The following is an 8492-nucleotide window of genomic DNA, read 5'->3' as shown; positions in this document are numbered from 1 at the left end:
AGGGGTGAGGGTATTGGATACAACGAGGTTCTACCTCCATATAATAATAACTACAATGTGCTTCATCTTACAAAAGAAGAGGAAGAAATGGAATAATTTATGCAGTATGGTAAGAAAAGTACAAATTAAACAGTTGGTCGTGATTCAGTCAAACCTATTGAACCAATCTTGAGAGTGAACGATACTAGTGTGTCAACTTCGTGTGCAGATAAAGTAATTATAGTAAAGAATGATGAGGAGGTTGACTCATTTGTTTTAACTAGTAAGGACTTCGATTCTACTGTTTCTTTAAATTTACCTACTTTAGATTTTGTTTCTCCTAATGTTTGTGTGGGCTCTATTTTTAAGAGAAAAGACATTTGTGTGGTTGATCCTTCTAAGACATTTATTTCAGGATCGATCTATCAACCACAACAATCAGTCTCGTAACCAACTACCATGTGTTCACAAAATGGTTACGAGTTATGCTCTTGTGAAGATCTAATGAATAATAAAGGTGGAATCAATAATATTAAAATTGTTGCTAAACGAGCATAAAAGTAACAAACAAACAATGTAACCAAAAATATTTCAATTAATATTGTGAAGGATACATTGAAATTCGATTAGGGTTTCTAGGTGAAATGTTTGTATATTTAGGAAGCTTTTCCATAAAAAGATATTCTTTTTCAGGACATGGCAACTGTCAAATTACAATATTCGCTCAATGTCTTCTGTCAGAAGTGTGCCCAAACTTTCCTTAAATAGGTCCACCTGATACCTTCTAGAAACCCTAATGATTAATACATAGCATATTCAAACATATTAAAAAATATTACAAGTGTAAAAAAGTCTTCCACTAAGCTTGTAAGCTTTTATCTGAGTAAGATTAAATGTTCTCGTAACAGTTCTTCGAGTAAGCTTTTACTTAGAATAGCAGACTTCAATCTTCTGATAATATCAAAATTTGTTCGATATACATCCCACGAGCAAACTTGTTCTTCTTGGATCCCTTCAACCTTTTGTTACTTAACTTATTTGAACAAGTTAAGTGTGTTAGTGACAATGTAGCTTGCTCGAGGGTGAACCTTGCTCGTTGGAAGTCCTTAGCAGTTTTTTCATTAACATCCTTCAATTATGCTTGGACCACTGTTTATTATAAAACCTTGCTCGATCCACAATCATACTTTGTTTTAGCTTTGTTAAGTCAAGAGTTTGCTCTGAAACAAACCTTGGTCGACTTGAAAAATAACCTTGCTTGATAAAGTGTAGTTTGCTCGAACTAACACCTAGAAGAATTCTAGAAGATAACTTTGCTCGATAGAAAAATACCTTGATTGAATAAGTTCCAGGCTTCCTCGAAGGGCCAATCTTTCCCGTATTCCATACTTAGCCGTTTCTTGAGGAGGTTGAGAAGATTCCATTCTTCCTTTTGTCGAATCTTGATTCCAACATTCTCCCCCTACATTGGAACACACTCAGATGCACCAAAACACATCTAGGTTAGTTACACTTTAAAAGATTACATATTCAAAATGCTCTAACATGGGCATTACACATCAAGTTCACATAGAAAAATAAAAGGCCTTCATCTTCTTGAGCTTCCAACCTCTGATCTTCTATCAAACTTTACAATTTCAGCCTTCTGCTGGAATTAGGAAACCTCCTTGTGGTGTAATTGTTGAGAAGACAAATTCCATCTGATTATGTCCTGGAGATCCTCCACATGAAGATACTCTAGTTCATATTCATTTGAAATTACATGAATTAACATCCCCTCATTGTTTCTCAACAAGAACCTTATCATACAAAATGTTTGCAATATGTACATTTCTTTGGTCTTGTGAGAAATTTGCATTCATTATTCTTTCTCTGTTGTTACTCTCTTTGATAACAGAATAGGGTTTGTTTGATGAACCTACAAGAATTGGTTTATCAGTTTCTTACTTAGTTCCATTTAGTCCTTTTCTTTTATTCAGAAAAGGGAAATCCCATATTTGCTTGTTCCCTCAAGTATCTCAACAATTCATATTATAGGGCAATTGTGGGCCTGTATCTTTTCTGATAATCAGACAATTACAGTGCATCCATTCCAGTCTGTTGTTCTAGACTAAAGTCTTTGAAATCTTCCATGAGAGATATTGATCTTACTTCTCCATTTTTCATCAGAATTTTCAGATCCTCTACTCTAGAATCATAAAACAGTTCATCTGATAATAGTTCATTTTTGACTGAAATATTTTTGGCTTCAATTATTGCTTCTTTTGTATATTCAGGCACCTTGAAACACATTCCTCAAGTCTACTCAAATGAGATGACCTTCTAAAACAACCAAGTTTACTTGAGAGTACATATAGTTATAACAAAGAAGTATCAAGTATACTCGAATGAGTTAAACTTCAAATAAAAACACTTAAGTCTACTCGAATGTTTAAAACATCAAATTTTACTCGAAAATTACAAATGTAGACATATTAAAAGGGAAAATGCAACACTTTTTGACTTAAACCTTTCATCAATCAGTTTTCTCATTAAAGTGCATTGTTAAGAGAAAATGATGCATAATGAGATTAAATTTCAATTTTATCCTTTCAAATGTTTTTCCCTTTTATGAAAAAATCTCAACATGAGATCATATTGATTAACTCATCTTTCAATACTTCATTCTCAGCATTATTATGACAAACTAGGTAGGTTAATAGCAAGTATTAACTTCGCATGAATTTCATCACGTTGGTGATGTGCTTATGGTTCAATTAGCTGCATAATACATAAATGAATAACACTTATTGCACTATGATGTTTCATATGTCTTCTCAAGGCTTATTTGGCTTTCTCCATATTACCCTAATTTGAATTCAACCCCATGATATTTGGTCAAAATATTTTTTTGACTGAACATTTTAATTTGCTTAATATATTTTTCTTTTCAAAACTTTTCGAACATTTGAGGTTAAACGTTGGACTTACTTGCCACGCAATACCGACTTACATGCCTTTCATTCAAGGTGTGAAGGACTTATAATGATGCCCCACCTCTGTAGTTCAAGTTTAAACCCTTATTTTTGTTTTCTTTTAACACTTTGAACATTTATCAACTTTTGGTAGATGTTTAAACTTTTGCTCACATTTAGTCTTTGTCATATACATAAGAGATTTCATTTTGAGTTACCAAATACCAACAAGCACGTGTATGACTGGGTAGTTACTTTTCTACCTATCATTCGGAGAGATTAATCTTGAAGCATGCATAGGTCAGCAATGTATCTCCACATTAATCTTAGATTTATCTTGAAATATTCGAGCAAGGTTGATAATTAGAAATATTTCTTAGTTTTATTTATTGGATTCTTCATTGGTTTCGAGCAAGGTTGCCTATTTGATGCATTATACTTGATTATTTGTCTTGTGATTTATTTCTTGAGCAATCTTATATATTCGAGTAAGCTTCCTTCATCCTATCCACTAAGTTATATTTTTAATTACTTTATAATATTTTCAAAAGTGTCTGAACATTATACCATGCTCTAGCATCATTTTCTTGGTCATGCAAATGTTAAAAACCTTAACCGTCTTGTTAAAAATAACCTTGTCCACGGTCTGCCGGTAAACGATTTCATAACAACTGAGAAATGCGTGGCGTGTGCGCAAGGCAAACATCATCATAAATCGCACAAGCTAAAACTGGTCAATACCATCTCCTCTGTCTTTCAGTTGCTTCATATGGATTTGTTTGGTCCTGTTCATGTATTAAGTCTCCTCGCATTTCATATTCTCGAGTTATAACTGATGACTACTCACATTTTACTTGTTTATTTTCTTGTCAAGTAAGAGTGAAACTGTGGAATTGACAAAGCGCTTTGTGGTGCTAATGGAGAATCAACTCAATTTGAAGTTAAAAGGGATTCGAGGCGACCATGGCCAAAAAAATCTCAATATTAAATCATTTTTGTGCGAGGAAAGGGGTGCTCAGACAATACAACTCAACTCATACACCGCAAGAAAATGTTGTAGCTGAGAGAAACAACATAACCCTAATTGAAGCCGCAAGGACAACGTTGTGAGACTCTAAGCTACCTCTGTTCTTCTAGGGTGAAGCAATCAACACAACATGCTATGTCAAGAATCGGGTGTTGATAAACAAATTGCATATGAAGACTCCTTATGAGACTGTCTATGGTCACAAGCCCATCGTAGCACACTACCGGTCTTTTGGATGCCCAGGCACTCTGTTGAATCTCGAATCAACTCCAAAATTTAAAGCAAAGGCTGATGATTGCTACTTCATTGATTATGTTGTTCGTACTGCTTACATTGTACATAACAAGGCAACGAAGCAGACTATGGAATCATACGATGTGCGTTGCCTTGAGAAGAATGAAACCGATGCCCGTGTCGGTCCAAACTAGTTATTTGATTATAATGAATAGTTTGAGCCGTTTAATGTACTTCCGGTTGTTGATGCATGGAATTCAGGTACAGGGACTTCGGGTGCGATTGATGAAAACGAAGACATCTCTGTTGATTTCGAAAATCTTCGGTGCTGTGTATAGATATGTCATAATCGTATGATACTACCCAACTTTCGTTTTCGTGTCCATAGGAACATGTTCCTAAGACTGATTCTTCATAAAAGTCCCTCGAAGAATGTGAAATGCATACAATTGAGATACCTCGAACTAATGTTCCATCAAATGAGGGAGAGTACCATTCTTCAAATTTTTGGTAGCATTCTATTCCCAGATGTCATACCACACGAACACATTGCAAGTACCTCGTACTCACACAGTACCTCAGTATGTGGATGGAAGAACCCACTCTCAGAACCCCATGAAGACCCTACCAATTTAACGACTACCATTATTGTTCCTGATCATTATATTCCAACAAGGATTTAACGGGATTATCCAATCAAAAATATCATTGGACCCATTAAAACAAGCGTGTCAACCAGAAATCAGACAGGAATCATCAACAACTGTCTGTATTCATGTTTTTATTTCTCATATTGAGTCGAAGTTCGTTGATATGAAATTGCAAGAACCAAGTTGGGTGGAAGTTATGCATGAAGAGCTAAACCAATTTGAGAAACTCATGGTTTGGAGATTAGTTGAGTTACCCGTAGGGAAAAAGGCATTAGATACAAGATGGGTTTTCCGTAACAAGCAAGATGACACTAGGGTTATTGTTTAATAAAAAGTAGGGCTTGTGGTTCGTGGTTTTTGTCATGTTGAGGGTTTAGATTACGTAGAAGTGTATGCTCCATTGGCTCGTCTTGAGGACATTCGAATATCCTTAGCATATGCTTCCAACATGGGTTTCAAGGTTTATCAGATGGATGTCAAGACGACATTATTGTATAGAGAGCTAATGGAGTAGATATACGTGGATCAGCCACCGAACTTCACTTATTCAAAGCATCATAATCATGTCTACAAGTTGGACAAGGCTCTTTATGGTGTTCATCAAGCTCCTCGCGCATGGTATGCTACTTTGACGGCTCATCTGCTGGAACATGGGTATAAGCGAGGGACCATCAATCAGACACTATTCCTCAAGACTGTTGGAAAAGATTTGATTTTGGTTCAGATTTACGTGGACGACATCATTTTTGGTTCCACCAACAATATTCTGTGTTCTGATTTTTAGGAGGTAACGAAGTAAAGGTTTAAGATGCGTTCGTTAGGGGAGATGATGACATTTCTGGGGCTAAAAGTTCGTCAGAGTTTGAATTAAATTTTGTTACACCAAGGGAAATATGTCAAGACATTTTCCAAGACTCTAAGTGTCCGGTGACTCCTATGGCTGAAAGACCTCTTCTTTCATCTGATCCTGAAGGGAAATCCGTAGAAAAAAGGTATTGTCAATCAATTATCGGATCCCATATGTATCTCACTGCCATTCGCCCCAACAACATGTTTGCAGTCTGTCAATGCGTGCATTTCCAGGCTAATGCTAAACTTTCTTTGTTAACTGCTGTTAAACACATTTTTAAATATTTTAAAGGGAAACAAAAACTAGGTCTTTGGTATCCCAAACACTCAGATTTTGACTTATATGCATTTGCTGATAGCAATTATGGAGCTGATGATATTGATAGGAAAACTACGTCTGCTGGATGTCAATTCTTGGGAGATCGACTCATTTCATGGCAATGCAAGAAACAACAAACGATGTCCACATCAATTGTTGAGACTGAGTATGTTGTTGCTTCTGCTTGCTGCTCCCAAGTTAGGTTGATGTGAAACAAATTGTTGGATTACGGTTTAGAATTTCTTGATACTCCTATTTTTTTGATAATGATGCCGCCATTGCCAATGTTAGAAATCTGGTTCAACATTCTAAAACCAATCACATCAACTGTTGAGGCTGAATATGTTGTTGCTTCTGCCTTCTGCTCCCAAGTTATGTGGATGCAAAACCAATTGTTGGATTACGGTTTGAAATTTCTTGGTACTCCTATTTTTTGATAATGATGCCACTATTGCCATTGTTAGAAACCTGATTCAACATTCGAAAACCAATCACAAAGACACAAATATTCATTCCATTCGTGACTGTTACGACCGTAAATTAATTCATCTTGAACAAATCCACACAGATAATAATGTTGCGGACATTTTCATAAAACCGGTCGAAACAACCAGATTTAAAGTCCTTGTTGGGTTCCTTAAAATGCTACGTTTGACGATTGAGTCTTTTTTTTGTTAAATTTATACTTAAATGTTTTTCGGTTTGTTAAATTTTTGTACAAATTTAGAAAGAGAAAATACAAAATAAAAAAAAGAGTGTGAGTATGTCTCTATATTTAAAAAAAGGTTTTTAGACAACATGGCTTTTGGTTCTTTTTCTCATTGGGAGTGATATGAGTGTTCAGTTACAAGCTTTATAGAACCTCGAAATATTTATCAATGAAAATTTGATCCAACCTCTGGGAAATGATAGGTAAATTGATTTAGTGTGCCTTATGTGTGAAGTTATTAGGCTAAAAGAACTTCCTAGTCATCCTTCTTCTCATACTTATACAAGTCATCAGATTGGCTAAACGATTTTGGTCCTTACTCTTGTGATGTAGCCAAATTCAGCAAGTTTGATGTCAGTTAACCTCTTGGCTCTCTTTGTCTTTTCATATTCTGACAATCTATACTTCTTTTTCTTTTTTAACAAAGGGAATCCCATCCCTGCTTCACTTCTTAGATACTTAGACAGCTCATTATGATGCCTTCCTGCAAGTCTGTTTCTATTGCGATAGTCATACAGTTCCTGACTTGCCATCTTTTCAGTTGTTCCTTCTTGTAATCAGCAAAATCATCTTTAAAGATAATCTCATTCAATTCTCCACTTTTCATCACTACCTTCAATGTTTGAGCCACAGATTCATAAAAGAGCTTCGTGGGTAGGTCCACATCACTTGGTGGCCACTCTTGTCTTTGTGGTTCAGCTCTTTGAGATTCAGTCCTGGTTGTTGAAGTCTGTGATCTTGAGGCTGAGGACCTTGATGGAACAGCCTTCATGGGTTTTGTGGCCCTCAATTCTCCAAATTTCTTCTCATAAATTGAGATTACCATCTCAACTGGCATAGCCCTTAATTCTTTAATACTTTCATTGACTAGCTGGAACATAGCAAACTCCACTTGGTCCAGCTTCAAAGTTTGTGGATTCCTTTTTTCAGCTTCAACTCTTTCCCACTCATCCTTCTTCTCATAGAACAACTCTTTCAATTGAGCTTTTCCCAATAGGTCAAATGTATTCTTATTCACTACATGGCTCATCATTATACCCTTTAATGTCTTGATTCTTTCTTCATCATCCCAAAGGTCTTTATGTTCAACAAGTTCAGGTTTGACTTGCACAATGATGGGAATTTTAGCTGTTTTTGAGGCTTGAGCTCTCTCTTGTTCATCCTTTTCAAGTTCAGACAAATATAGATTCACTTTTACTTTTCTGCTCAATCCTCGGATATCGCTTAGTCTCCCCCTTGACTCCACCAGTCTATTCAACATATTCAACTGTTCATCCTCCCACTATCTTTTCTTCTCATCATTCTCTTTCTCAACAAGAGTCATAAGTTTTGATTTTTTCTGGTCGGAGATTGACTCATTTTGAATTCTTCTTGTCACTCTTATAAATTCTTTTTCCATCATATCTTTGGTCATAATTTCCACATCTTCAATAGTTCTACCATTCTATTTAGATTTGGTTCAGCTTCTGGTGCAACAACTTGAATAGGAACAACCATCACAGGGCTTTCATGTAAATTTGTGGGCTCTCAACAAGGATTCAGATTCATCATTCTTCTTAGCCCTTTTTACTGATTTATCTTCTTCTTCATCAGTCTCCTTATTCAACTTCCTCTTCCATGTATACCTTTTCCAAACTTCTTCTGAGGTTGGTCATCATAGCTCCACACATCTGGGGGATTATTCTCAATATCATCTTCAACCTGTTTCATCCATTTCTTTGTTGCTATCTTTGTTACTGATTCTCCGGCCTCATCAGGCACCATCTGCTTA

This window comes from Bidens hawaiensis, unplaced genomic scaffold, assembly GCF_021521415.1.
Source record: "Bidens hawaiensis isolate Kalapana, Puna unplaced genomic scaffold, B.hawaiensis_p1.1 tig00004007_1, whole genome shotgun sequence".
Lineage (NCBI taxonomy): Eukaryota > Viridiplantae > Streptophyta > Magnoliopsida > Asterales > Asteraceae > Bidens > Bidens hawaiensis.
Note: the sequence above shows the minus strand (reverse complement) of the source record.